The sequence below is a fragment of the Temnothorax curvispinosus genome, unplaced genomic scaffold (assembly GCF_003070985.1).
Source record: "Temnothorax curvispinosus isolate PA1 unplaced genomic scaffold, ASM307098v1 QBEX01006086.1, whole genome shotgun sequence".
NCBI classification, from domain to species: Eukaryota; Metazoa; Arthropoda; class Insecta; order Hymenoptera; family Formicidae; genus Temnothorax; species Temnothorax curvispinosus.
In genome coordinates this window covers 308,263-313,640 of record NW_020215866.1, presented here as the reverse complement: position 1 = coordinate 313,640, position 5,378 = coordinate 308,263, and the positions used below count along the sequence as shown (strand labels likewise).

The 5,378-nt window shown below is 40.5% G+C and overlaps 1 protein-coding gene across 1 annotated transcript in view; it reads left to right on the top strand.

Annotated features, from left to right (window-relative positions):
- The window catches only part of LOC112455428 (discoidin domain-containing receptor 2-like), a 178,970-nt gene that overhangs the window by 44,833 nt on the left and 128,759 nt on the right, over window positions 1–5,378 (top strand). Inside the window, exon 2 of the mRNA XM_025017328.1 lies at window positions 2,175–2,237. The gene's annotated coding sequence lies outside the window, so the exon portion shown is untranslated. The remainder of the gene's footprint in view (window positions 1–2,174; window positions 2,238–5,378) is intronic.

Genomic DNA, 5,378 nt, shown 5'->3' with positions numbered 1-5,378 from the left:
AGAGAGAGAGAGAGAGAGAGAGAGAGAGAGAGAGAGAGAGAGAGAGAAAGAGAGGAATAGAAATGTGCGAATGCACCAGCCGACGGAGGAAATAAAGCATTTCGGACGGTAGAGGGGTATAATTTTCGTTCCTTCCGCGACCGTATTTCGTGGAGACAATGCGCCCTGGGTACCGCAATCCCGGATGCAACCGACCCAGAAAACACGGCTGGGATTACTGTACTGCGATAGCTTGCTTTCTAGTCGTCTGTCTGTCTCTACATCTCCAGATCCGTACTTCCGCCTACTTGCGATTACTTGGAAGTCCCAGAGGGTGTAAAAGGAAGAATAGGTATAACTGTACAGCGACGTGAAATTTAAGTTAAGACGGAATACCGAGATGAAATGTTATAAATCGCATAATATGAAAGGTTATATATATATAATATACGGATATTATATACTTTTATTTATTCTACCGTGACAAAGTCTTTGCAAGGTGGCTAATTTATACACATAAATAATTTTTTCTTTAGTTTCAACTATATTTAACTTGAAAAATTTCTAATTAAAGAAAATATTTTGATTTCAATATTTTGATGAGTCTTTTCACAAAAGTAACCCTCAGTTTTCATTGATTCAATCGTTTTCTTACATTAAAACGTTATTGCATATGAAGAATGTGTAAAACGTGTATGTGACATTGTCCTTGAAACGCAAAATAATTATAGCGACAAACGTATTCTATTATTCTCGATCGTCAGACTCATTGTCATGAATGCTGCAACTTGAATAAATCATGAAGCGCCATTAACGTCTAATCTAATACCTACACCACGTATAATTCAAGAATCGATCTGATAATCCGGCAAACTAGAAATCGTACATATTGTACAAGACAGTCGTTCTGTTGTCAAAGTGTTGTCTTTGGATGTCGATTCCGAGACCACCGTACAGGATTATCTTTATCTGTAGATAAATCTTTGATACGGTCATCCCCGGTAAAAATGGAGAAGGATGTTCAGATAGATCCTGTGACTAAAGTTTTCAAGATAATACTATAACATCGCGCGTTTGATAGTTTCTTTCGCGTATTTAATACCAATATCTTCCTACGGACTTACGTACGTTTCTTCTTATGTTAAGCTTGTCCGTCGCTACAATACGTACAAGTGAATGTATCGGAAACGCGTTCGCCATTTTTCCTTATACTTATCAAAGTATTTGTATACGTGAAAGTATAGACGCGTCGGAGTCGCTTCACGCGGCAGTACGTAGAGCAACTTCGGTGCTCCGAGGTATGCCATTATCAAACACATCCACTACGAAGTTAGACAACTTCGATGGGAACCGAAGAAGCGCGCGAAGAAGGCGGCTAAAGTTAGCCGATGAATCTGCCGGGAATAGTCTTCCAACGTTTCATCAAGTTTGCTAGGCGGCCCGCCCGCGATCCCGACCCGTTCATCCTCATTTTTTACTCGAATCAGATGTGCTTTTACACACGCGCATATACCGCAAAACTTTTTGCCGCCGCGAAATTCCTGAGCGAGATATTATACGCCGCCGGGAAAACACCGACACGACAGCCGGATATGCATGCCGCGCAGGCCTGTGTTTTATTGCCATCGCACCGGCGGATAAATATGCGGACGTTTCCGCCACGGCCTCCTACTCGACCATAAAAATGATAAAGAAGGGTATCGACTGGGCCCGACCACTTTGAAATGTAGGAATACATATGGAAACGCACCATCACCGACGTCGCTCGCCTTTCATCTGAAATCAATGCGCCTTGCGCACCCGACACCTTTTTCTCTCGCGATAGTCTCGCGATCGCTTACAAGGATCCTCGCCGTGCGGTCGCAGTTCGCACTCGTACCGCAAACTCACTTCCTCTTCGTTTTAAACGTGTCCTGTGGATAAAACTTCTTACTGTTGGTCATTCTTAGTTCTCAAGTACTTCGTCACACTAAAGTTTCTAAAGCTGTGAATGTGCCCGGACCATAGTCTTTCCTTCGAATCATCGATCGTTATTTAAGAAGCAATCGTGTTAATAAAGAATATAAAAATTTATAAAAGAATATAAAATAAATTTTGCAAAATTAACTTAAAATGTATAAGCTCGCATTTTTTTACGATAAACATGTAATTTATTATATCATATCGTTACATGTAATGTAATTATATGCTTACAGAATTAACGACGCACGCCGAAGATGCAGTAAAGGATTCAGCTCTTGCGGAAGTTATCACGTTCGGTGAGTCATTTATATAATTTCAAATTTATCACATAAAAATTTAACAATATGCAAAACGCGGTGCAAAATAAGTTTAAATGGACGAGTTGCTTCGTCGATTAGCAAGACGCGAACTATATACAAATTCAGGAAACGATTTGAAGATATTCAGCTCCCGATACCGTCGCTCATTCGCAGTTGAAAATTTTATGGGCAGAATCAAAGATCCGAAGTTTATATAAAAATCCATGAAAAGTTTCTTACTCCCTGCGGCGACGATTTCCAAGAAATATTCGTGCCGAGCTACTTCGGCTGTCGGTAAGTGCACCGACGTCCCTCATGAATTTCATAAAGTTTCATCCGTCCTGTACATCGGGAGTTTCACGAGGCCCGCGAAAATTGGTACCATTCGGCGCTCGCGTAAAGCTTCGTCAAAATCGAAATCTAAGCTATGGCGTCCATATCTCGCATAGCGCTATGAAATCTCGATCGGCTTTCGCGTCCACAAAATGGGGGTTACACCACGCGGCCGCACGAGCCAATCTAATCAACTCACTTGAGAGACTTATAACATGAATTTCATAAAGGGAGAACGGAAGGTGCTTTTAAGCGCCTGGAAATAAGAGGGACAAAAGTTCATAACCCGGATCGCGCTATTTTCTATATATCCGCTCCATAATCGTTTCGATTTCACTGATTTAGAATTGAAGAAGGACAGTTACTTCTGAAATACGAATTATTAATTATGCGAAAGAAAATTGAATCTCTCTTCGCAACGAAAAGAGATTGACTTGACTATGCAAATAGGTATTTATTAAAAATTAAATACGCTAGATAATTCATTTATTTTCAATATGAATATAAACTCAGTTTTCTAATTAGTTCTAGACAAATGTGATTTTGGATATAGTACCGAATAATATGCATGTACATACAAATTCTTCATACATGTCAAATTCTTCTACCCCCGTGTCGCGTAATAAACATAGTTTGATAATATCGGAATGATTTACTCTCGTTATTTATTAATCCAAGCTTTTTTCATTGGCGCGCGACGAAGGTTATTCCCTGGCGATGAATGTCATCACGCGTTATTGCGCAACGTCTACGGTGTTTCGTGTAAAATTCATTCCCCTTTATAACGATAATGACCCTCCGCTACTACGTCCGCTCACTGAATCATTCATGACGATGTGGGGTCAGACTTGTGGAGCCTTCGTCAGCTGCCGTGCGATTACCGTGCATTAGTCCGGGTAAGTCTCGCATTTTCCAAGAGGACAGAAGTGCCTTTCAGAAAATGAGGAAATACTAAAAACCCCCTTAAACTATTCTACCACCACCACCACCACCACCACCACCACCACCACCTCCACCGTCACCACGACCATCGCCAACTTTACGAGAAACGCAAATGTCGTAGCCGCGCTACGCTTTTTTACTTAGATTTCTCACGTCGTTACCGCATCTCAAGTTTTATCGATCTTATTGGCGGCATCTTCGCCGGTTCCGAATGTTTTTCCAATATCCGTGACTGGATTTTGCGACGTGACAAATGCAACGCAGATAAATCGTGCTCATTATTTACCTCTCGATTTCAAATACTTTGTACGCAGCAAGAAATAAGATATATCACGTGACTCCGGTTATAGGACTTTTAGAATAACTATACCGTTAGTAAAATGCACACAATACTCATCTTCTCTTATTTAAATCCATTCACTATAAGTATATAAACTCAAGCTCTTTATAAATGGGAACAAGTAAATCCTTGCTCTTATTTCAATATGAAGATGCAGTTTTATGGGTCAAACGTGATTTAACGATTGCGATTCAAAAAAGATAAGAATGAGCGATAGTAAGAAAGCAGTATATCCGAACATGATGCAAAGACGAATAATGGAAAGCTGAAACAACGGTACCTATGTCGTATACGAGAGAAAATCTGAGAAGCCAATTAACGATCTCTTCCTCATCTTCTCTGTGTGCTATCCGTACTTTTTCTTTCCTTTCGTTCACCCTTTACATAATAAGTTCTTTCTGAGATTTCTGGTCGGATAAACCCCGGGAAAGCGTGCAAAACGGAGGCAAGGATAAGTCCACTGCGAATGCGTAAGCGAATTACGGAAGTTCTTTGCTGGAGCGAAAAGAGTCGACCAGAGCGACGGAACCGGAGAGAAATCCTTTCAACGTTTTCCCGTTTCGCGGATGCTCCATGGACATTGCCGAGCTAAAACACGGTTTCTGGGACTAATGGAAACGCATTAATTTATCGTGATATCATGAATAGAAACTTATTCGCACGTCTCTGCGTCTCTTTAATAAATTATATCAACCTTATTACACAAATGGAGAGATGCTTAGCCTTTCTGAAATAAAGATCAAGGATATACATTCCTGAAAAAAATTTAATGATATAAATATTATTTATTTTTATATGAATAGATATTATTTTGAAAACTTTCAAATAAATCAAGCGTTACATATAACGAACGATAATCTCATGAGCAAGCATGAATTTTTAATGTTACAATTGAGAGAGATCTGTAATCATTTTACAGTTGCAACATATTGACATTTATCATGTATAATTCTCGTTATCATCGATCATATTTTGCATACACGTTACAGCATACGTGCACATTCTTTCTTTTTTTTATAAATTGCAATCAATCCTCCAAGTAAATAGATTCGGGCGACAGAACTGTGATTAAAATTGATTCCAACGGATAACATACTTTATGAGAGAATTTCTTTCCGTCGTTATCCAACCGACGGGAACGATCACGCGGATTTAAATAGAAATATATCGAGCGACCTGCCGATGCTGCCGGTCCAATCAAGCCGCGGACCAACGGATTATATGTCTACGAGGGAATTCACGTCGGGAATCCCTCGCGCGAACCGTCCGCCTCCGATATATCGGTTGACCTGTTATTATCAGAAATAATAAGCTCACAGCTGACCGGCGGTTCCTCGTGGGAATCACCCTATTGGACACCCGATGACGATCCTCCCTTGCGACCGCAAATACGGACAGCACGAGAGCACTTGACCGACTTTTCCAATTGGTCCTGCTAAACTTATCCGATCGGACAGCAGTCCAACCTTGTGTTCTCTCTCTTTCTCTCTCTCTCTCTCTCTCTCTCTCTCTCTCTCTCTCTC